The 25,256-nt window shown below is 39.6% G+C and overlaps 1 long non-coding RNA gene and 1 other non-coding gene across 2 annotated transcripts; both read right to left on the bottom strand.

Moving 5' to 3' along the window:
- Nucleotides 1–1,515: 1,515 nt before the first annotated feature.
- On the bottom strand, nucleotides 1,516–24,362 carry LOC132673036 (uncharacterized). The gene is made up of 6 exons (XR_009607847.3): nucleotides 24,206–24,362; nucleotides 18,795–18,874; nucleotides 17,261–17,450; nucleotides 14,820–14,990; nucleotides 9,599–9,748; nucleotides 1,516–1,795 (listed from the first exon to the last, which is right to left on the bottom strand). It is a non-coding gene; the product is annotated as an uncharacterized LOC132673036 (long non-coding RNA).
- Nucleotides 14,836–14,942, bottom strand: LOC132673978 (U6 spliceosomal RNA). Its single transcript, XR_009608309.1, has one exon. It is a non-coding gene; the product is annotated as a U6 spliceosomal RNA (small nuclear RNA).
- Nucleotides 24,363–25,256: the final 894 nt, after the last annotated feature.

Consider the following 25,256-nt stretch of genomic DNA (forward strand, 5'->3'; position numbering starts at 1 on the left):
TACTGTTAACTAAGTTCTAAACTTTATTTAAATTTCTTAAATTTTTCCACTAATGTTTTTCTGTTCCAGGATGCAATTCAGGATCCTATATCACAGTTAGTTGCCCTATCTCCTTAGTCTTCTTTGGTTTGTGCAGTGTCTCAGACTCTCCTGATTTTCAGGACCTAGATACTTTCAAAGAGCACTGGTCAGGTATTTTGCAGAATATACCTGTGTTTAAGTGTGTCTAATGTTTTTATCATGATTAGACGGGGCTTGTAGGTTTGGGGGAGGAATCCCATAGAGGCGAGGTGCCCTTTTCATTATATCAGCAGTTCATGCCAGTAACATGACTCATTACTGTTGATGTTACCCTTGATCACTTTGTTAAGGTGCTGTCCGACTTAATAGTAAAATTACTATTTTTCCCTTTCCCCTGGAAACAAGTCACTAAATCTAGCTCATCCTCAAGTTCCACCTCCTGGAGGAGAGTATCCAAAGATACACTTCGGAATTCTTCTGTAAGAAATTTTGCCTCTTCTCTCCTATTTATTTAATCATTACATTTATATCAGTATGGACTCACATATACTTATTTTGTACTTTATCATCTAGTACTTCATTATTCAATACTGATAGGAATGCAGAAAGATGTATTTTGTTCAAATTGTTGCAGCTTTGCCCACCGAGACCACTTTCAGTTCAGCTTCGGTGTCCCTTTGGCAGGCTCTCCTGTTTTTTTTTTTTTTTTCAATATATGAAATTTATTGTCAAATTGGTTTCCATACAACACCCAGTGCTCATCCCAAAAGGTGCCCTCCTCAATACCCATCACCCACCCTCCCCTCCCTCCCACCCCCCATCAACCCTCAGTTTGTTCTCAGGTTTTTTTTTTTAATTTTTAACGTTTATTTATTTTTGAGACAGAGAGAGACAGAGCATGAACAGGGGAGGGGCAGAGAGAGAGGGAGACACAGAATCTGAAACAGGCTCCAGGCTCTGAGCGGTCAGCACAGAGGCTGACGCGGGGCTCGAACTCACGGACCGTGAGATCATGACCTGAGCTGAAGTTGGACGCTTAACCAACCGAGCCACCCAGGCGCCCCTGTTCTCAGTTTTTAAGAGTCTCTTATGCTTTGGCTCTCTCCCACTCTAACCTGTTTTTTTTTTTTTTTTTTCCTTCCCCTCCCCCATGGGTTTCTGTTAAGTTTCTCAGGATCCACATAAGAGTGAAACCATATGGTATCTGTCTTTCTCTGTATGGCTTATTTCACTTAGCATCACACTCTCCAGTTCCATCCACGTTGCTACAAAGGGCCATATTTCATTCTTTCTCATTGCCACGTAGTATTCCATTGTGTATATAAACCACAATTTCTTTATCCATTCGTCAGTTGATGGACATTTAGGCTCTTTCCACAATTTGGCTATTGTTGAGAGTGCTGCTATCAGCATTGGGGTACAAGTGCCCCTATGCATCAGTACTCCTGTATCCCTTGCTTTTTATATGTGATAAAATACACATAACATAAAGTCTATCGTCTTAACCATTTCTAAGTGTACTGCTCAGTGATATTAAGTACATTCATATTGTTGTGCAAACACACAACACATTGAGTATTTCTGTACTTTCTGGTATTGCAGAATGTTCCAGTCTTATCTTGTGTTTTTTCTGTTTTACCCCTAGAATCAGCCCATTCCTCCAAGTCCAGCTTCCTTTAATTGGAGAATGATATTTAAAAACCAAGATCCGGGCTCTGGGTGTGTTCCTTGCTATTGAAGTGTCACTGCTTCTAGACGTTCTCCTCAGACAGAGCTAGGAAACATGAAAATATATTGATCTATAAGTATTTAATACAGTTAAGATAATTAAATATCTATAATTATTTCTATGTCTATCTGTGTCTATATTAAACTGAATATGAGGCCACACCGTCTCTGACTCTAATTGAGCCCCACAGGATTCATTTTAGCACTTTCCCTCTGCTTATTTGTAACTTCTTTGTCTGACAGTGAGAGACCTAGCTCTCATTATCTACCATTTATGTACTTATTTTTTCAACTTCACTATACATATGAAATCGTTTGAGAATTGTTAATATTTACTCCTATAAGAAGCAAATTTATCAACTAGCGTGCCATATTTATATAGTTTTCTCTCTTTAGCTTTATGATTTCCAGTCAAAACACCATTTTCCAAAGTCATTTAGGTCAGCTCCATTTTACTTCCCTACCCTCTTCAGTGTGATCTATGAAGATAAATGATATGTATGTCAGATATATACAATCTTCACCTGTACAATAAGTTAGATTCATTAGCTCCAGTCGACATTCCATCCTAGGATTCCCTGACATTATGGTGTGATTTTCTTCTGATTTGCATACATCGTAATTCACTCTTTATGATGTACAGTTCTATAGGTTTTTACAAATGCATGCGTCTACCATCGTATTACCATACAGAACATTTCCATCTCCCTAAAAATTTCTTTGGGTGATACACCACTTCCCCTTCTTTTAACCTCTGGCAACCACTAATTGGTTTTCCAATGTTATAGTTTTGCCTTTCCCAGAATATCATATGAATGGAATTATACATTGCGTAGACCTTTGGTCTGGCTTCGTTCACTTAGCAAAATCCATTTAAGAGTCATGCATGCTGTGTGTGTGTCTGTAGGTCATTCCTTTTTATTACTGAATAGTATCCCATTCTACGGATGTACCCTAATTTGTTTTCCATTTACTTAAAGGGCATCTTGATTGCTCCCAGTTTTTGACAAGTATCAATAAAAGTGCTATAAGCTTTCACATATAGATTTTGTGAGAACATGAATTTTCACGGGTAAATACCTAGGCGTGGGTTTGCTGGATTGTATGGTAGATTTCTGTTGAACTTGATAAGAATCTGATACTGTCTTCCAAGGGGTCTGCACTACTTTGCATTCTCACTGGCTATGAACATGCATTCCTGTTGTTCTGCATTCTCACCGGCATCTGGTATTGTCAGTTTGGGGATTTTAAACATTCTATTAGTTATGTAGTAGCATCTTGTTATGGTTTAAATTTGCATTTCCCTAATGACAAATGCTATTGAATATCTTTTCATATACTTACATACCATCCATATATCTTCCTTGGCAAAGTGTCTGTTCATATATTTTGTCCATTTTAAAATTATTTCTTTTCATACTGTTGAGTTTTAAGCGGTCTTTATAAGAATAAAGATCTGGATGTGAATCCCTACCAAAAATGTGACTTACACTCAGGTTTTGGCTTGTCTTTTCATTCTCTTGTCAACCACAGACATTTTTCATTTTTATAAAGTCCAATTTAGCACTTTTTTTTATGTATTGCACTTTTGGCATTATATCTAAAAACTTATCACCAAACCCGAGGTCACACAAATTTTCTGCTATGTTTTCTAAAAGTTTTATAGTTTTACATTTTACATTTAGGTCTATGATCCATTTTGAGTTACATGAGGTGTATTTTGAGGCCCACTTTTTGTGTGTGTCTGGACATCCAAATGTCCCAGCATGGTATGGTGAAATGACTGTCCTTTCTCCACTGAATTGTCTTGGCACTTTTGTCAAAGAGAATCTCTAGAGCTGGGTATGATCTTTCCAGCAAACAAACTCAGTGCTAAGGCCCTAAATGTAGTAATGCCCTGGCATTTCTTTGAGGTTTCCATCACCTTTATTACCACATGTAGTTTTTAACTAAAACCTCTATTTCTCAAGGTAGCCTGTTTTGTTGTTGTTGTTTGGTTTTGCTTTTGTAGGTAAAAGAATTCCCAGGTCTATTTCTTTCATCTGCCTCCTAGCAGTGAGTCTTTCCTGCAACTTTGCGGGTCTCTAATTTTAAGGAACGAGTGCTCAGGTTAATTATTACCTGTGGATCCTTTGAAGATAAAAGGTGCTGGTAAGTAGTGCCAGTGAGTAGTGCAGTTAGAACAATATTGACTTTATGATACCTGCTTTACTTCCCTGATGGGTTTTTTTTCCCTTGATATTGTAGAGAGATGGAAACTTAGGAGTTGTACCGAATTACTCCCTCAGAACACAGAAGAGGTTGGTGGACTTCTGCATGGTCCTGGGTGATAGAGAGGAATCAATCTTGCCTTCCCAGGCAAATTTATTTCTCCATGCCCCTACTCTTGATCATGGGACAATGTAAATCATGTCGTTAAAGCACAATGTGGACAGTGGTGTTGGGGTGATTGTTGACAGTCTCTGTGTAAATATCACAGTGTGTCAAGGGGCTTTCAGGGACTTACAAGGGGTTGATAACACATTATTCCTCATTTCCCCCTGGAAATAACCTAAGGAGATAGCTGTTTCATGTGAAGACAAATTCTTTTTCCCTCATGATACTTAAATCACACATGGGTGAGATAGTCATCCTTAGTCAAATTGCTTTCCAGCTGTGGAGCTGTGAAATCAAACCTGTCATGTGCTTTCAAAATTAATCAAGGATTGGCAAACTTTTTCTGTAAAAGAGCAGATAGCAAATATTTTAGGCTTTGCAGCCCCTACATCTCTATAGCAATTACTTAACTCTGCCATTGTATACAGTGAAGACAGCAATTAACAATAAGTAAATGAGTGGGTGTGGCTGTGTTCCAATGAAACTTTGTTCACAAAAGCAGCATGCACTGGACTTGGCCCACAGTCGATAGTTTGCGGACCCCTGAACTAGACAAATCAATTTGCCTAGTTAAAAAAAAAGTCTCAGTTTTTATTGGGATCTTGTTAAATTTATAGAGTAGAGAGAAGTTAAACACCACACATCCAGTGATCTCACTCCTAGATATTTACAGAAGATGAATGCCTAGACAAAATGTTCATACAAAACCTAAACACAAATGTTTACAAAAGCTTTATTTATAATCATCAAGACTGGAAACAACCCAGGGGCTCCTGGGTGGCTCAGTCTGTTGAATGCCCGACTTTTGATTTTGGCTCAGGTCATAATCCCAGGGTTGTGGGATGAAGCCTCATGTCAGGCTCTGCATTTAGTGTGGAGTCTGCTTAAGAGTCTCTCTCACTCTCAATCTCTCTCTCTCTCTCTCTCCCTCTGCCCCTCTCCCCTGCTTGTGTGCACTTGCTCTCTCTTTAAAAAAAAAAAAAAAGACGGAAAACAACACAATGTCCATCAACTGATAAATCACTAAACAAATTGTGGTGCATCTAAACAATGGAATATCACTCAGAAATAAAAAGGAACAAACTACTGTTAAAACATAATACTCAAAAGTATTATGTTAAGTGAAAGAAGCCAAACATAAAAGCAACATGCTATGTAGGGTCTATGTATAGGTCATTCTAGGTAAAGCAAAATTATAGGGACAGAAAACATTAGTCCTTGCCAGGACATGGAAGTGGGTGAAGGGAATTAATTATAATTCTTGATTAAAGTGTCAGCTTGGCCACAAGCATACGTATTTCCATCTTATATGAATCTAACTGCACAGGAATATCTTTTATAACAGTTGGACTTTTTTGACTGAAATTTATTGTTTTATTAGAAAATTTAAATTCTTGGGGTGCCTGGGTGGCTCAGTAGGTTAAAGTGTCTGACTTCAGCTCAGGTCATGATCTCACAGTTCGTGGGTTCAAGCCTCCTGTCGGGCTCTGTGCTGACAGCTCAGAACCTGGAGCCTGCTTCAGATTCTGTGTGTCTCTCTCTCTCTCTGCTCCTCCCCCACTTGTGCTCTGTCTCTGTCTCTCAAAAAAAAAAAAAAAACATTAAAAAATTAAAAAAAAGTAAAGTAGATGGGAGAAAATCAAGAAACTGTTTATAGAGGACGTAACCATGGTTGTGATGCAAAACAAGCCAAATGTATTTCTATATATAATGGGTCTCTCTCTATAAGAGGTTGGGTAATGCTTCTGTGACTTCCCAAATCAGGATGAGTTTGGGTGTATGGGTTGGGGAAGGACTTGGGAGAGGTGGATTCCTCTGTGTAATGAGGTGAAGAATTAGAATACTAGGGAAGGGTGGGGAGCAGGAGGAGAGAAGAGATTAACATTGGCATGGGGGACATGTGAGTGGGTGGAAGAAGAAGACCTGAGAGCCCTCAGGGCAGAGCACCCTAAAAGGGTCTCCCTCTGACTCTGAGTGCTCTGCATTCAACCAACTAATTGTCTAACCAATCAAGCAGGCTTTGAGGGTCAGAGTTGTCCAAGTAGGGACAGGAGGGTCCACACCCCCAGGGAGTTTGTGTCCCCAGCCAGCACCTTCCAGCATTAGCCAAGGATATCATGTTCCTTAGGACACCCCCACCATTGCCCTACACTCTGTTTCTGGGGATGTGTCTCTATCAGTCAGCCAGGAAGTGCTTCTTCAGCCCTATTTTGGAGGAAAATTTCTTTCAATGAGACAGTTCAGTTCAGGTAGAGAAAATAGATGAGTTCTCATGCTAGTATATCCTTTGAAGAGAATATATTATAACCAAGGACATGTATTCTTTCTAAATATATCTGATTCTTCCAATGAAAGAGTGCGGTCTTCCCTCTGTGCCATGTTAGGGGTATAGGATCAGTATATCCTAGGAGTTTGGGCTTAGAGGAAGGAAGGGGCTAGCTTAAGCTGTGAGTGCCTGCTTTGCCTTCTAAAAGGTGACAAGGGGAATGGAGCGAGATTGACAGTGGTATTGCACACCCGTCCCCGTCCTGAGGTCTTCATTTGTGCCAGCTCAGCTGTCCTATTTAAAAAACACTTTGTGTTTTCATAATACATTTACAAAAATATACCAAAATAAAGCAAAACCAAAACAAAATTACTCTAAAAGCATTCAAGGGCTTGTCAAAGTGAAAAACAAACAGACAAACAAACAATAAAGAGTCCGCCCTAACAACTTGCTCTTTGATAGGTATGAATGGGAACATTTTCCTAAAATCAATGATACTTGTCTTTTGGAAACAGTTGCTGATGTCCAGTGGAGTCAGAGCAGGTAGATATTGGGTGAAAGGTGTACCTGAAAGAGGACTTCAACTACCTCCATTCTGACCTCAGTCTGTACTTTCTAAGTGATTAAGTTATTCTTTCCAGCTTATCACTTAACTCAGGCAAAAGACTCCACAGCTAAGCATCCCATATGGGAACCAAAACTACCCCTTAAGCAATAACAACCGACCTGACCTGACCTGACGTGACTGACCCCAAGACAATGATCAACCCGACTTTTACTGCCTACATCTATGTTATGTACACACTGACCTTTGTCCCACATTTTCTTTATATAAACCTAGAAGATATTTTCAGCACTTTGGAGACTGTCTTTGCAAAGTCTTCCTGGTGCTGGCCTCGCTGAAATAAATGCCTGTCTGGTTTCACCACCACTTATCTTGGATCTTGTCAGCAGCAAGTGGCCGAACCTGGTCCGTTTGGGACCCCTGGAGCCAGGATCTCTTGCACCCCTGTACCCCAGTTACAGATCTATGGAGGTGCTGATGTGGTAGACCCTGGGTTAGCCAGGGCAGGGCCAAGAATAGGGTAAGAGCTGCTTAAGGATCTATTGTGTCTTTGCTGTTAACCTCTCTGGGAACTGAACTTGGAATTCTACAACGAGTTCTCCCCACCAGGTGTGTATCTTGAGGAGGGGAAGCCCCACCCAAGGGAGGCTCTTCCTGGTACATGGCTTGATGACATCACTGCAGGGCAAAGGGATTGCTTGACCACCTCCGGTGGAAATGTTCATGGTGCAGCCACACAGCAACTGGGGGAGAGTGAGGGAAAAGCTGGGGATAGAGGTAATGGTAAAGGAAGAAAAATAATAAAGGCATGAAAGGCAAGAATGATCTAGTTGGTGGGGAAGAATAGAAGTGCTCCCGTCATCTCTAACCCTGAACACCCCCTGCACACACTTACATACAACTTAACTCAGGCTTTGGATCCTTGAGACTGATCAGCACACTGAGATAGTGGAAGTACTTAGCGTTTCTCTTCGATCATAAAGAGAATGTTTGATCATAAAGGAATGTTGTCAGGCCATCAACTTCTTTGGGGAGGGTAACTTTAGTCCCTTCCTTCTAAAGGGGAACAGAATTTGCTGAATTTGATCACTACTGTTTTGTTAGGACTGGCTGTCCCACATGGAAACCCATAAATGCCAGAACCTGGCGATGATGGAGATGACTCACAGGCACCATCTTTGCTCCCAATGTTTCCTGCTGAGAAGACCCCTCTTTCTTTAGTGAACACTGCTCATCTTTCAAACTGAGCTCAAGCATCACTACAGGAAGCCTTCCTTGACCATCTGACTAAAAATCCTGTTTACTAGATTTTTATATGATAAAAGTGACACGTGCTTACTTTAAAATGATACAAAGATATATAATTAAAATAATAAAAAGTCCACTAACTCTTGCTCTCGAACTCTACTCCTCTGAGATAACCAATGTTGAGCTTGGTACGTATAGTTCCACTTCTTTCCTTGCCAAATATAAACTGATACACACCTATGTACAAACACTTGCTTGTTCTTTTCCTCCCCCCACTTGCCGCCCCCACACAAAGTCACATTATACCAGGACTCTGCAGTTTGCTTTCCCTTTTCCTTTCTTTAATAATATCACATAGACATTTTCTATTTTAATAGCAATGTCGCAGCTCACAATTTGATACTTGTTACAATGCCTGATTTTAATTTTTTAAAAAAACCTGCTGTACTGTCTAAGACTTCTGAAACAAGATGATTGCCAGTGGCATCTTATTTCTGCTTTACATGGAAATGTAGTAAACAATTTATTTAATATGATGTTTGTTTTTAGTTTTTGCTAACTAATCTTTATCATGGGTGAGATGGAATCCTGCTAATCCCACTTCAAATTTGTATTAGGAGAAGCTGCAGAATTTTTTCAAGTTACTTTTTGACATATTTCCATTTTACCCATTTTACCCTTTTCTATGTAACTTATTATGTTTATAAGTTTAAAAAAATTTTTTAAATGTTTTTAAGTTAAAAAATTTTTTTTAAATTTTTATGCGTTTTGCATTCTTGGAATAAATCTTTGTGGTCGTGGTATCATTTTGTGAATTTACCGCTGAGTTACATTTGCAATACACTATTTTACTTGTTTAGAAAATTTAAATCTATATAACTGAAATTGCTCTGTAGGTTTTTTCTATTTGTCAAGCTCTGTGCCTCTCTAGCATCCTAGTCATAACTCTATCATAGTACTTATTACCTTGATGAAAACTGTGTATCTAACTGTCTATGCATCAACAACCAGAGAACGGGGAGGAGGTCATATTCAGCTTTCTGTCCTTTGTGCCAAGCACAATGCCTAGGGCATGGTAGAAGCTTGAGGCATCTGTGTTGAATGAAGGAATGAAAAGCTTTTAGAAATATTTTCCTTTAATTTTAATACTGTATGTAGTTTGCCATATGCTATCTTTAGATTTCTTTTGTTCCAATGCCAGTAATGTCCACGTTTCTATCCTTACTAGTTCCCTTGCAGAAATACCATCACCGAATACAACACTGCACTTAAAATGAATAAACTAGGGCCACATGTATCAGCACGGATAGATCTCAAAAGTATAAGGCTAAACAAAAAAAGCAAGGATATGTATAGCATGACACTGTTTAGAGTTTTAAAAATGCAAACAATACCATGCGCTTGTGCTGGTTGTGTACTGTTGGCTTTCAACCCCACTGCGAGCCTTTCTGGGAACTCTTCTGGATGGCAAGGGGTCGGCAACCTGTGAACCGCATGTCACAGGCTCCGGTGAGGTTTTGCCAGGGCAAAGCATTGACAGGAGACTAAAAAACAGAAGAAAGGGAGAAGTCACTTTTCTGTCTGTGCAGGTTGTGTGTTTCCAGCAATGGCAGCACCAGCAAAAGGAGGAGGTGACTGAAAATGGGCATTTCAGTAGTATCGGGGGCTATTTTAGCAGCAGCAGTGCCAACCTGTAACAACCCAATGAGAAGGAAACCAAGTGAATAGCTACTCTGATCCCATTCTCCTCTTCCCCTCTACCTCTCACCAGTACTTCCCACAGGCCAAAACCAACCGGAAGTCAGAGATCAAGAGAGTACAGTGAGACAGTACAGCTCAGTTTTCTGAGCACAAAGAAACATGGAGAGCGGATCTGGGGGTGGGGGGCAAGTGGATGAAACTAAACGCTATCCCATATGCTTCTCCAGCCCTTTCTATACCTTTGTAATTCTCACTATTAAATCTCCCTTTGTGTGTAACACATAGAGTGGTTTCTATTTTCCTGACTGGACAGTAACTGATTTAGTCTAGTTTAGGGATACCAACATATACAGCAAAGGAAAAATAACTTGCATAGGAATAATAAACTCCATGTTCAAGATAATAGTTACTTCTCAATGGAAGAAAACAGAATGGAATTGGGGACAAATACACAGGCATCATCCTGTATATCTGAAATATTTAATTTCTTAAGCTGGAAGTGGAAACTATGGATATTTTTAATGTTATTCTGTTTGTTATATTATTCTCTATTTTTTATATGCCAGAACTATTTAGCCATCCTAATGATTACATATGTGTGTGTATATATATATGAATAAGCCGATGAATAAACAAATGAAAACACCTGACTCTGAATTCTGACTCTGTCATTTAATAGTTATTTGAACTGAGGTAAGTTAAGCTACTTAAGTCTCTTGAGTCTTTGCATGTTCATCCATAAGGCTAAGAACATACCTTACGAGACTATTGTGATGATAAGTGGAAGAATATATGTAAAAAGGCCCTAGCACAGTGCCTAATACAGGACAAGCCCTTAGCAGATCATAGTTTCCTTCTTCCTGAACTTTCAGGAAGAATAAGGCCTTGATTTTGATAAATTTCAACAACTGTGCTATGTCTCAAGGAGGTGTTTTCTTTCTTTTCTTTCTTTTTTAAAGCCTTTCATGTTCCTTCTCTGATCATAAGAGTGGTGGTTGTCCAATGTAGAAAATTTGAAAAATACATAAACATATAAGGATGAAAATAAAAATGCACTGTAGTTCTGCCCCTCATAAACTGTTATAACAATATACAAGTATTCAAGTTAGAATAATACTATATAGTTCTGTGACATGGTTCTTTTTTTTTTAGCTTGTATATTTCCATTTTTATTGAGAACTTTTAACAACTTTCTTGTTTTGGGGGAGGCAGTGTCATCTAGTTGATGGAACGAGGGGGCTGGGTATAGAATTTGACAGTTGTTACCAGTTGGCTGGTGACCTTTAGCAACTCACCCACTGATTTTATGTGAGGGCAGAGGCGTTTCACAAAAAGAAGAGATGAGGTGTGATATTTAAGGCGTTAAAGCCTCAGTCTACCTGGTTTTATAGCTTTCATTTTTACAAAGAATTTGAATATATCAGTATAGCTTATTTCTTTTTTAAGGCGGAAGAAAAATACAAGGAGAAAAAAGTCAGTAGTATGAACTGAAGAACAATCCATGCAAAAGCTGAAAATTATCAACTGTTATCATCTTAACTTTGAGTTATCCCAACACTTAAAAAAAAATCTTTGGTTTGGTTTTCTTTCCTAATAAGGATTACCAGTAACATTAACCATTTATCATTTGGGAGATCATGAAAATTTAAGGTAAATACAATTTATTTTTTTAGCTGGAAAAGAAATTTCTTGATAACGAATGAATTTACACAATAGTATCATTAAATACGGAGACTTTAAAGAGACAAATAATATATTGAACTATTTTGGAAAGTACACACAGGACAAACACATATTTTATCTGAATATATTCTAATGGCTACTTTTTAAGAAATTTTAAACATTCTGCCATTTATTTCACTGACATATTGTTGAGAGTGGCTGATGAAATTTTCATTTTTTGCATGTATTGCTTGCTGGGTTTCCTTCATCACAAGCTCTTTGTCTTTTCTTTTTTTTTAATTTTATTTTTTATTTTTTTAAATTTACATCCCAATTAGTTAGCATATAGTGCAACAATGATTTCAGGAGTAGGTTCCTTAGTGCCCCTTACCCATTTAGCCCATCCGCCCTCCCACAACCCCTCCCGTAACCCTCGGTTTGTTCTCCATATTATGAGTCTCTTCTGTTTTGTCCCCCTCCTTGTTTTTATATTATTTTTGTTTCCCTTCCCTTATGTTCATCTGTTTTGTCTCTTAAAGTCCTCATATGAGTGAAGTCATATGATTTTTGTCTTTCTCTAATTTCACTTAGCATAATACCCTCCAGTTCCATCCACGTAGTTGCAAATGGCAAGATTTCATTCTTTTTGATTGCCAAGTAATACTCCATTGTATATATAGACCACATCTTCTTTATCCATTCATCCATCAGTGGACATTTGGGCTCTTTCCATACTTTGGCTGTTGTTGATAGTGCTGCTATAAACGGGGGTGCATGTGTCCCTTCGAAACAGCACGCCTGTATCCTGTGGACAAATGCCTAGTAGTGCAATTGCTGGGTCGTAGGGTAGTTCTATTTTTAGTTTTTTGAGGAACCTCCATACTGTTTTCCAGAGCGGCTGCACCAGCTTGCATTCCCATGTGACATGGTTCTTTAACTTCACAAGATAAACATTTTCCTGTATCAAATATTTTATGATGTCACTTCTGCTGGCTGTGTAATATTCAAGGGGTGGGGATGTTTAGATTTTTCTAATATTTCACTAATATAATTAATTGTGCAATGAACTTCCTTGTTGATAAACCTTTCCCACATTTCTCACTATTTCCTTGGACAAAATACTTGTGGAAATCCTGGTCAAATTGTATGTGCACTTGATGACATCTTATGGCTATGGCTATCTTGTTTTCCAGAAAGACTGTAAAGAAAGTAAGAAAGATTGTACCAATTTATACTGCCTCTAGCAATGCTGGAGAGCACTACTTTTCCACATCAGGAAGATACTTTTAAAAAGAGAAGTTGGAACAGACATGGACTTACCAGTGGAATCTACAGCAATAATTCCAACTGGCTTAATGTTTAAAGAATACCAGCAAAGTGCCATAACTATACAGAGGAAAGGACTTCCACGGGCCACTGAAATCAAATTTTAACAGGTTGCCATGCAGAGGGATTCCAGTCGAAGTTTTAAGTGTCAATTGCTCTCTGGAATCAACTATAAACATGGACACCAGTTGGAAGTGATTTGGGAACCAGCTAATCTGTGGATTTTCTAAATCCAGACCTGATAGTGATACAGTTGGGAAATAATGCAGAACAAGACAAGCGCTCTGCTCCTGGCCAAGGCCTGCGATTTCGATTTCCTGTGTCTTGAACGTTCACCTCTAACCTTTCCCCTGCCTCCAGTTTGAAGGGCCTGAGACCCACTCTGAAGTGGTTAAATCAGAAAAAAAGGAAGATAGCAAAAAGCATCAGCTAATAAGAGCTTCCACTCTTTGTTAATTAATTTCTGCAACTCTAACCCTCTGGCATCTGCCAGCTTCACTCTGTATTGGAGCCAATGAATTTCAAAAATAATTAAAGTTAATGAACTGCTCTTTGTGATAGGACCCTGAAAAATTAACAGCCATAATTAGTAGGAAGTGCAAAGTGGGGAAAGCATCACTTGCTGATAAACAGAATTTCCTCATCTTGTTGATACAAGAGTCCTGGCCATATGTGAAAGTGATGCTCTATTGAGTCAAAGGAGATGTATGACTGGGTTTACAAATTGAAAGTAAATGAAGGACAAGTACTGATCTTGAAAATGATCTCCCTAGGCTAAAATCAGACCCCTCTCCCAACATTCCACAATTATTGTATCAAAATGTCAGTAAGAATTCATGATAAAGTGTCCAGCAACCTTAGAGGGTCAGTCGTCCCAGCCAAAGTAGGGCATCGAACTTTCCATCCTTTAGTGACCAAAACAAACAGGAAAATTAATGAGTGCTGAGAAGTCAAACACTAAATTGATGGTAGCTCTCTGAATTCAGTTTGGGAAGGATTTTTCAGTGTGAATTTCTTTAAAGCAAATGCAAATAGTCTGGAAATAGTGGGAAAAGCTCCGTGGCTGGAAGGAAGTGACACATCTGAGCAGGTGGAACCTCACCTAGATGTGGGGTTTCCCAAGGGATTATACACATGCCTGCATTCTACTGTAAGGCGATTTTATTTATTTATTTTTAAAGATTTTACTGTTAAGTGACCTCTACACCCAGCGTGGGGCTTGAACTCACAACCCAAGAACAAGAGTTGCATGCTCCACCAACTGAGCCAGCCAGGCTCACCAGTAAGATGACTTTACATGATAAATGGTCAAACATGTTTTTTCAGCTTAATAGTTACAGATTAATTGTAATTCATATTTAAACCATTCAACTAGCACGGCAAAACCTTCATTTCACAAGTGGACTTTTTCTTTCAAAATGAACATGTTTAGGGGTCCCTGGGTGGCTCAGTTGGTTAAGCAGCCGGCTCTTGCTTTTGGCTCAGGTCATGATCTCACAGTTTCATGAGTTCAAGCCTTGCATCAGGCTCTGTGCTGACAGAGCCTGCTTGAAATTCTTCCTCTCTGCCCCTCCCCCACTTGTGCTCTCTCAAAATTGATAAGCTTAGAAAAATAAAATCATTAAAAAAATGTATCTCAGTTGAAAAAAATGAGATGAGTTTAAAAACTAAATATGAATGCAGGTAGAATTTGGTTCTGCCAAAATTTGAAAGTCTGGAATGCTGTGGGAAATTTCAAGGTAGCTACTTTATAATCTTCTTTCTTGAGCTTTAAGATGTACATGTCATCAAATCTAAGGATATCTCAAGTATAAAATGAACCGTTATGAAGAAACAAGAAAATGCTGCCAACTAACTTACGGCCCATGTGCTCTGAGCACTTAGAATTTTATTTTATGTGTAACGAAAGCTCACTTTCAGACTTACTTGTCATTATTTTTTTTTACAGCTGGAATGCTTCACGAATTTGTGTGTCGTCCTTGCACAGGGGCCGTGCTCATCTTCTCTGTATCGTTTCAATTTTAGTGTATGTGCTGCCGAAGCGAGCGCAGCCATTTCTTTTTTAGTCACATATTACAGCGGTGTTTCTGTGCCTTCCTGTATGTGTAGTAGGTTTTCATTTAGTCCATGTCACATTATGATCATTTTGAAGATGTTTTAACAATAAGCCTCAAGTCCTGTGGTACTGACAATGCACATAACTCAAGGGAAGGGACAGCCAAGCACCTAAGACCACATTTTTGCACACAGAGGCAATGGCGCTGGCAATGCGTCTTTGCTGCACCTGATTTCAGAGGAATAAAACGGCGGGAAAAAATGTGCGTCTTAGAATAGGTAACATGCACTAACACCTTCTTCAAGGTGCTCCTTAAAGGTCCCTGGGGATTGTTTCCTTTCTTAGGTCCGGGCTTTTTCCAGGAGCAGAGATCAACAACAGAGGTGAGATAATTCAGAAAGCCTTAGAGGAAATAATGAGTTGGATGTCAGAACGCTGAGATACTTCCTACTATCTTGTGCTGCATGGGGTCCTAACTCAGTCAATAGCCAGGCTGGCGCAACTAGGCGACTTCATGCAACAAATCATCACTCAATTGTGATGAATGTGTCAAATTCCCAATTAATTCAAGGGTAGAGCTTATGTAGGATTCACCTCTGTGGCTTCATCACCCACCATGCATTGCACAATATAGGTAATAGATGAAAGACGGTTGACAAGACTGCTAGTTGTAGACAATTCGTAATTCCTCAGTGAAATAATAATGATCTTTCAGTAGTGATATCCTCTAATAACTGTTCACTATGAGTGGAATTGTGAGAACTTATGATGAGCCGAAGCATTGTTCTAATTGCTTTACATTTCTTCAATTCTTTTGCTTTTTCTTCAATTTTTTTGTTTTTATTTATTTTTAAATTTTTTTGTAATTTTTTTTTGAAAGAGAGACAGAGTGTGAGTGGGGGTGGGGCCGAGAGAGAGGGAGACACAGAATCCAAAGCAGGCTCCAGGCCCTGAGCGGTCAGCACAGAGCCCGATGCCGGGCTCGAACTCACGAGCTGTGAGATCATGACCTGAGCTGAAGTCGGATGCTTCACCGACTGAGCCACCCAGGCACCCCTAACTGCCTCACATTTCTTAATTAATTTACTACCTAACAATCCCCAAATTAGATACTATTATTATCTTGATTTTACATATGAGGAAGCTGAGGCACAGAGTCATCAGTTAACTTGCCCAGTTGTGACATTTCAGAGCTAGATTTGAACTCAGGCAATTTGGCTTCGCATTCATGCACTTAACCATTATACTTTATTGCTTCTACCATATAATGCTTTACAGCTGTAATAAAAGAATAAAAGCAAATAGAATTCTCTAAACCTGCAGATACTTGGTAAATGTATAAAGTAAACCATGCTCTCTGGATTCTCCATAAACACTTATTTATTGATCGTTCAGAGAATGAGGCAGTAAGAAGTACTCCATGCCATGTTAAAATTAACGATAACAAAACCCATGCCATCAGCGAATGCATGGAAAAAGGATGGAAGACTGATCTTAAGACTGTGACCATGAAGTTAAGGCAAAATGTCAAACCAAGGCAAAAAGTTTCGGGCTCTCCAAAAAGCACCTACAGTGGATACACTAACTCAGCATGTAAAAATCCTCACATGTGCCAGCCGAGGGTTAAGTTCAGGCCTCCTTTTGACCACACAAGCCCTGGGACAGTATTTGGAATTTAGTGAGCTACAGCAATGAATTACCTCGAACTGAAATCAGATATGACGAAGTCTCGTCAGTGTCTGAATCCCGGCAGACTGTGGTGAATACTGTGTTAGGGAAGTTAATTAAACCAAGAAATTGAATTTTTCTTTTTTAAAGAAATGGCCATTGGGTGTTAATCAGCTATAAAGAAGAAAGCAGAAAGCCAAGGGGATCCGTAAAAGAGCTTTGCCCTGTAAGCACAGTTGCCTCACCTCTGACCTCCATAACTGGCAAAGAATTTGGCTCTGGCAATATTCTTTGTGAAGCGAGCAGCTTGAATCACTGCCACCAGCCAATGAGTTTTCTCTACTCCAAATGAATTCTCCTGAACCACTGAAACTAAGGTCTATGTTCCTGAATGGCTATTATTTGGAAGATTTCTAGAGATACTGCAAAATCTACTCCTGACCCCCACCTCCTTGCCTGGAAGCTGCAAGTTGTGGTATTTAGCCTCTGCTCCAATGGAACAAAACTCACAGAGAGGAAAAACTGGCTGGGCAAGTGATACACCCAGGGTGAAAATGGAAACTGCCTCGAAAAATTATGAAGACACACCCAAAATGAGCAAGTAATAAAGAAGGAGGGACTTATTTACTGTGCTACCTCTTACCTTTGAGAGAATCCACATGGCTGAAGTCCTGATTTTTTATTGCACCAGGGTGTGATATTTTGGGGAGAGGCAAGGAAGAGCAGCTGAATTCTACCGAGTCTGAAATCTTCTCTGAGTCAACTGTAGTGAATTACTGACCAGCTACCACAGGGTCATATTCAGAAGTTTCCATTTCTCTCATGTCAATAGTCTGGAGATCGTCACAAAATATTGTAATATACATTTATCGTAAAAACTGATAGACGTTCCACTACCATTGCTAGTCCCATCCACTACTACTCAAAACAGTCTGTTAATAGTTTGCCTTTTGTGAAAACATATTCCCATATGGTGAGTTGGCTGACCAAGCGTTCTAGCACTTTCCCAGCCCCAAGGAAACCATTTAAGGCATCGTTGCAAATCGTCATGTCATCTCCAGGTCCTGTCTAGTCACAAGGTTCTATCAAAACAACACATCACTTGGAGAAGTATTCAACTCATCCATTCAGATCCCATCCCATTTAGTGTTCTGACTACGCATTCTGTTTCAAATGAAATAAATACTCCCTAGTCTGCTGCTGAATGCTAAAAATGGAATCCTTTTGAAGAAACAAAAAACAGTTATATAGGTAACAATATTATTGTAGTTTGTTTATTTTTAAATGTTTGTTTATTTTGAGAGAGCAGCACAAGCGGGGGCAGGAGAGGGAGAGAGAGACTCCCAAGCAGGCTCTGTACTGCCAGTGCAGAGCCTGACGTGGGGCCTGATCTCACAAACCATAAGATCATGACCTGAATCAAAATTCAGAGTTGGATGCTTAACAGACTGAGCCACCCAGGCGCCCCTGTAGTGTATTAATTTATTTTGGCAAGTGGAGTTCCTGGCTCATTGTAAATACTCAAATATTTATCAAATAACTAAAGCATAAATATGTGGTGGATATTGAATGCAGCTGGACATTTTGTGTACCTCCTCCTCCCCATCTATCACTCATTGTGTCCTAGTCACTTTTTCTACGTGATGGCTCCTGGACTGCTCTGAATCGCCCTGTGTCCTGACCCTACTGTGACAACCAAGGTTTAGGTAGTCACCTAAGGGCTCCTTCCTTTCCCTCACATCCACAGGGGTACCGATTTGACACCTCCCTCCTCTGTGTGTCTGCAGCATGTTACCTAGGGGCTGGGAGTGCCAGGGGCCATGTGGGAGCACATGGGTTTGCCTGCCTTCCTTGGGGACTCCCTCCCTCTTCGCCCATTCACCTGTCATGTCTCATCCATCTTCTATGTTAAGGTGGCAGCAGCTATGCCTATACAAGAGACCCCAGACATAGTCCCAACAGAAAAAAGTGGACATAGGACATAGACCGTTTTCTAGGGAAAATACACAAATCTCCAAGAAAAATACACAGAAAGAACAAATCCCACTTTTTGCCAAAGAATGAAAAATTAAAAGGAATAGGATATACCTATCAGAAAAACAAGCAATAAAAGGAATGAGAGAGAGGATGGGGAAAGGCATTCTTACATTTGAGGAAAGTAAATTCATACAACTTACTCAAGGACGACTTGGAACATGTATAAAATCCTTAAAAGAAGGGTATTGTCAAACTCAGGAACTTCATTTCTAGGAATTATCTGAAGGAAAAAGACATTACACGAGATGTGCAGTTGACCACTGAACAATATAGGTTTAAACTGCATGGATCCACTTACATGTGGGTTTTTTTTTCAATAACTACAATACTATAAATGTACTTTCTAGCCCTTACAATTTTCTTAATAACACTTTTCCTCTAGCTTACTTTATTGTAAGAATACATCTAGTACATATAATACAAATATGTGTTAATCAACAGTCTACATTACCAGTAGGCTTCCAGTCAACAGCAGGCTATTAGTAATTAAGTTTTAGGGGGCCAAAAACAATATGTGGATTTTGGGCAAGGAGTTGATGCCCCTAACTCCTGCATTATTCAGGGTCAACTATACATATATGGATTTCAATACAGCAATATTTACAATAGCAAAAAACAGAAGTTTAGTTAAACAAATTGTGCTACATTCTGAGAATTCTGTGTGATCATTAACATGATGATGTGTGTGTTTGTGTGTGTGTATATATATATATACATATATATATATATATATGTATATATATATACATACATATTTGACACAGAGAAATGTTTTGAATATCGTGTTCAGTGAAAAAGCAGACCACAGAACAGGTGATTGGATGTGATATTTTTGCAAAAAGATCTCTAGCATGTTTATGCTTATTTAAAAGTCTGTAGGAGGGGCACCTAAGTGGCTCAGTTGGTTAAGCATCCAACTTCAGCTCAGGTCATGGTCTCGTGGTTCACAAGTTCAAGCCCTGCGTCGGGCTCTGTGCTGACAGCTCACAGCCTGGAGCCTGCTTCGGATTCTGTGTCTCCTTCTCTTTCTGCCCCTTCCCTGCTCATGCTCTGTCTCTCTCTCTCTCTCTCTCTCTCTCTCTCTCTCTCTGTCTCTCAAAAATAAATTAAAAACATTAAAAAAATTTTTTTAAAGTATGTAGGAAAAATATAAAATACGAACAGTGGTGAGAATATGGAAATTTACATTTTAACCTTTCTGCTAATATACATTTGTGCTTTTGGCAAAGTATGTGTTTTATTTCAGCAATAAAAAGTAATTGCTCATGCGGAGCAAAATGTTTTCATTTTTCTATTCCCAATAAGAAAACCCACAAAATTACAGTATTTTAAGCTGAAAGCATTAATACTTTAACCACTTATTTTACAAATAAGTGGACTGAGGCCCTGAGAAATTAACTGACTTGCCCAAAGGTGTCATCCCGGGCCACTTCAAGGTGAGGGACAGAGTCAGAATCTGAACCCAGAGCAGTTCATTGCTCCTCCTAAAGCAACACGGTATTTCTGAAGAGGACTCAAGCACAGAAGTGTTACCAGGAGGGCTGAGTGGCAGCCCAGTCTGTGGGCACAAGCAGTCACTGGCTCTCAGTAGATCTTGAAAATGGCCCAGAACACAGCCTGCTGAGTAGCTGGAAGAAAACTTTCAGAGCATGAAAAATGTTCCACCAGTCTGGCTGACAAGCTGTATTTTCCCATTTGGTAGGTGAAATCTTCTCCAGAAAATGCCATATTATAAAGAGCTCCTTTCTCTGAGGTGTGAATGATGTCTTTCATGAGGAAGGCTCTAAGGTGATAAACTGGATGCCAAGAATAATTAAGCAAGCCCCACGGCCAGGAGAAGACTAAATGCACGAGTCTCCATTCAGTGCAGGTTGTATCAAATGGACAGAGCAGCTGATATCAGTTAAAGAAAAGAGTAATTAAAGATTCTTACGCTGCCCTTGCCAGAAGGTTAGCTCTTAAGGTGACGCCGAGAGACCTCACTACTTCAGTCAGTACTGGGATCTGAACAACACTCTGAATTGAGTCCTGAATCTTTACATCTATAGAGGGGGCAATTAGCCTGCTTGCAGTGGAGCTTTTTAGACAGCAGTTGCTCCCCTGGTGCCTTCACTCAGCCTCCCTTAGGCTTCCTCCAGGAACGTGGACCAAAATCCAGTAAGATTTAAAATCATTTTCTTCTGGTCAGGAAAGGGCGATACTACCATCTTTGAGCTGGTTAACAGAATATTTTCAGTTCAGTAACACCCTCAGTTACTGAGCTGATCTGGCTACTATATATTTTTCCTGAACTGGTTTTATGTACTTTTTCTTTGAATGGATCTCTACTCCTTGCTTTCCATGGGGCCCTGGGCTAAGAAGGCTCAAGAGCTTACCAAAATGTGAATCTATTAGTGGACTAGATTGGGGTGCATATAACAGAAGAATGCATAATATCTGCCTCAGATGGAGAACAGTTTCTGGTCTGGAATAGACCCTCTATTTTTTATTTGCTATATTCATCAAAGTGGCTTCTATTCTCAATGCCATCTCATGATCCAATATAACTGAGAGAGCTCCATCCATTTCAACCCATTCCAGGCAGCAGAAAGGATGAAGAACAGAAATTACATGAAAATAAGTTCTAGTGGAACCTTGCTAGCCTTGTCTTCTTGACGTGACTTTGACCCTACGTTCTCCGATCCAGAATGTATTTCTCTGGCATTTTAACTTTTAAAAGGCAGACATGTCCCTCACTTCCCATTTCTGACACCTTACTCTAGTCCTGAAATACTACAATGAGAATTATCTTAGAAGAAATGATCACCTTTGCCTCTCTCTAGGTTGCAGGCTAGGATTCCTCCAACTTGTCCTAATGCATCTCAAACAGCCCAGAACTGTCAGTGCAAAATAAACCATCCCTAAAGAAGTAGAATGTTATTCCTCCTCTCTCCACTTTTCATGAAGTCCTGATTTCACTGAAAAAGCCCATTAGAGGTGGACAGGTAAACTTACTTTTCCCCATACTTAACATAATAAACAACTTCCTCATATTTAATCTAAATCCCTCAAATACAAGTCAAACCAATTTTATGTTTTCTCTTCCTTGAAAATGGAGACCACTTAGCCACCTTATACCTAAATCTTAGAAATAAGATTTTAGTTAATAGGTGAGATATGTGGATTTAGATTTCTACTTTTTGGGGAGAGGATTGCAAGGAATTATGGTATTTTAAAAATACTATTTAACAAGTTAGAAAACACGTTGGAAATAGATCTATAATGAAAACAGATCTATAAGCACCCACGGCTTAAAAACTCGTGCAAACATTTGAAGATATCATGGTCCGCTCTTGTAGTTATGACTTAGAGAAAGGAATAGATTGCCTGCTTCCAGGTCATGCTAATACAACTTCTCTAGGAATCAGTGATAGATATTCCATGCCTGGTCTGGTTTATCTGTGATAAGAATTTAGTATACTGGAAAATTTATGCACCTAAGATTTTAATTAAAAATAGAATTGTGAGGAGCAAAAAAACCAAAAAACAAAAAACCCCAAAAAACGTGGGAGGAACTGTGCCATAATGAAAAAGAGTATGATTTTTAGAGCCAAAGAGCCATGGATTCAAATCCTAGTTCGGCCACCTAATGGCTGTATAGTTCTGAGCAAGTCACTTAGTTTTTCTGAGCCTCAGTTTCTTCATCTGCCTAATGGTGTCAATCATAACTGTCCTGCAGGTGTGGGGAAAAGTCTGGGAAGGATATTGCACTAAGGTGACGGAATGCAAATGGCTTACTCCATAAATGTTTCTAGATTCTTAAACTAGGGACATGATAGGCTTCACGAGGACTGGGCAGTGTTTTCTTAGGGACAAGCTGGTCAAATCAAGAATATTTCAGGGGCGCCTTGGTGGTTCATTCGGTTAAGCATCCGACTTCGGCTCAGGTCACGATCTCACAGTCTGTGAGTTCGAGCCCTGCGTTGGGCTCTGTGCTGACAGCTCGGAGCCTAAAGCCTGCTTTGGATTCTGTGTCTCCCTCTCTCTGCCCCTCCCCTGTTCACACTCTGTCTCCCTCTCTCAAAAATAAATAAACATTAAAAAATATTTTTAAGGGGCGCCTGGGTGGCTCAGTCAGTTAAGCGGCCGACTTCGGCTCAGGTCACGATCTCACGGTCTGTGAGTTCGAGCCCCGCGTCGGGCTCTGTGCTGACAGCTCAGAGACTGGAGCCTGTTTCAGATTCTGTGTCTCCCTCTCTCTGACCCTCCCCCGTTCATGCTCTGTCTCTGTCTCAAAAATAAATAAATGTTAAAAAAAATTAAAAAAAATATTTTTAAAGAACATTTCACACTACTGAGGAGGAAATAAAGAAAAGCCAAGATAAAACTGAAAAACAAACTCTGTGAAAGGCATCAGGAACTTCTGTTTCGTTTTGAATTCCTTCATCAAGGGGAATTCCCTTCAGACAGGAAAGAAGGATGGGACAAATTCTGACATCAGGAAAGGCACTCAATTAGGGGAGAAGAGCTTATTGGGCTCACCCAGCTCAGTGGTTCTCTGTCCCGCTGCACCCAAGGATCATCTGGGGGGCTTACAACTATTGATGCTTGAGCCTCGACCAGAGATTCTGATTCTCTGCACCCTGGGAATTAGATTTTTAAAAACCTCAGTCCTCTTTTCAATGGCTTTTACCTCTGCTGGCACACTAGAATCACCTGGGGGTGCTTAAAAAAGCAATACCCTGCTGATACTCTCTCCCCCCCCCCCCCCCAAGATGTGGATTCAATTGGCCTGTGACGGGGCCCAAGCACAGGTAGTTTTAAAGCTGTGATTCTAATGATTCAGGTGATTCTAATGTGCAGCCAGGGTTGAAATCCAGTGACCTAGATGCTCTAAATTAGCTTGAATGACCTAACCTGGATGAGTTCCAGAATACCGAAAACACTTGCAAATGAAATCGCTGAACCCCTTTGCCATCTTTAAGGAAGTGTGAAGAATGTGTTGGAAGAATATTTGGGGTGGTTTTTGAAAGACTCAAGAAGGGCAAATGTGATCCCAATTTTCCAAAAGTCAAAAAAAAAAAAAAAAAAAAAAAAAGAAAAGAAAGGTACTCTAATCTGTAGTTCTGGCAATTTGGTGTTAAGCCCAGGCAATATTTCTTTTCATTAAAATAGTTTATCAATAGCGATCAATACGAGCTTGCACAGATTCAGCAAGAAAGAGACACATCAAACTACTGTATTTCTTATTTCCACAAAAGTGCCTGACTTTTAGATAAGGGGCATGTCTGTATCAACTCATTAAAGGTACAAAGGATAAAGGTCCCCCTTTATGTTCAAAGGCCCCCAGTGGATGCCTGAAACTGTGGATAGTACCGGACCCATATATGCTATGTTTCTTCCTATATATACATGCCTGTGATAAAAAAATAATTTATAAATTAGATACAGTAAAAGGTTAACATATCTAATAATAAAATAGAACAATTATAACAATATAGTGTCATAAAGGTTACATGAATGTGATCTCTCTCTCTCTCTCTCTCAAAATATCTTATTATATGGTACTCACCCTTGTGATGATGTGAGCTGATAAGATGCCTATTTGATGAGATGGAGTGAAGTGAATGATGTAGGCATTGTGACATAGCGTTAGGTTGCTATTGACATGACAATACGTCCGGAGAAGGATCATCTGCTTCTGGACTGTGGTTGACTGCCAGTAACTGAAACTGCAAAAAGCAAATCCTCAGATAAATGGGGACTACTACATGTGGCAAAATTGTGTGTGTGTGTGTGTGTGTGTGTGTGTGCGTGTTGTTAAGGTGAAGAACCAATATCCATGCTTCTCAAACTTGATTGTGCAGTGAATCCCCTGAGCCTCTTGTTAAAATGCAGATTCTGATTCTGGAGGTCTGCAGTGGGGCCCGAGAATCTGCATTTTAACCAGCTTCATGGTGTTGCACAAGTCCACGTGCCACACTTTGAGTAGCAAGGGTGTAGCCTGCGTGACAGTAGTTAGGTGGGTTAGCAAGCAACTGAACAGCTATATCAAAAGAAGATTGGTCAGTGGGTCAATGTCATTCTGGAGGAAGGTTTCTGCACTTGGGATATACTTTTGTTTAAGAATATTAATAGTGGCTTAGACATTTTTTGGCTGCTTATCACATTTTCAGATGACGTAGGAGAGCTGGTTGGCATGGAGCTGGAAGAGCTAATGACAGAATTAGCATCCAAATAGCTTTCAACAGGGTCCTTTTTCTCTGACCCAGCACGAATAGATGGTTCACGTCACATTCTTTTACAGCGTGCTTTCCAATTGGCCATATTACTAACTAGATGAGTGGACTTAGGTAAATCAGTTAAACTCTTGAACTCCTAGGCTCCTCATCTGTAAAATAAATGGGATTATTAGCTGGAATTCTGTTAGCTGCATGTGGCAGGAAACTCACTCAAATTAGTTTAAGGAAAAAAAAAAAAAAACACAACACATGTATTGGCTTCTTCCAGCACAGTTAAGCCCAATAGGTCAAATTATATTATCAAGATACTCTCTCACTCTGTCTTTCTCTCTCTCCATGTTTTTGGCTACTTGCAGTCTTTGTCATGCCAAGGGAAGAGAT

Source organism: Panthera onca, chromosome C1 (genome assembly GCF_046562875.1).
Source record: "Panthera onca isolate mPanOnc1 chromosome C1, mPanOnc1 haplotype 2, whole genome shotgun sequence".
Classification (NCBI taxonomy): domain Eukaryota; kingdom Metazoa; phylum Chordata; class Mammalia; order Carnivora; family Felidae; genus Panthera; species Panthera onca.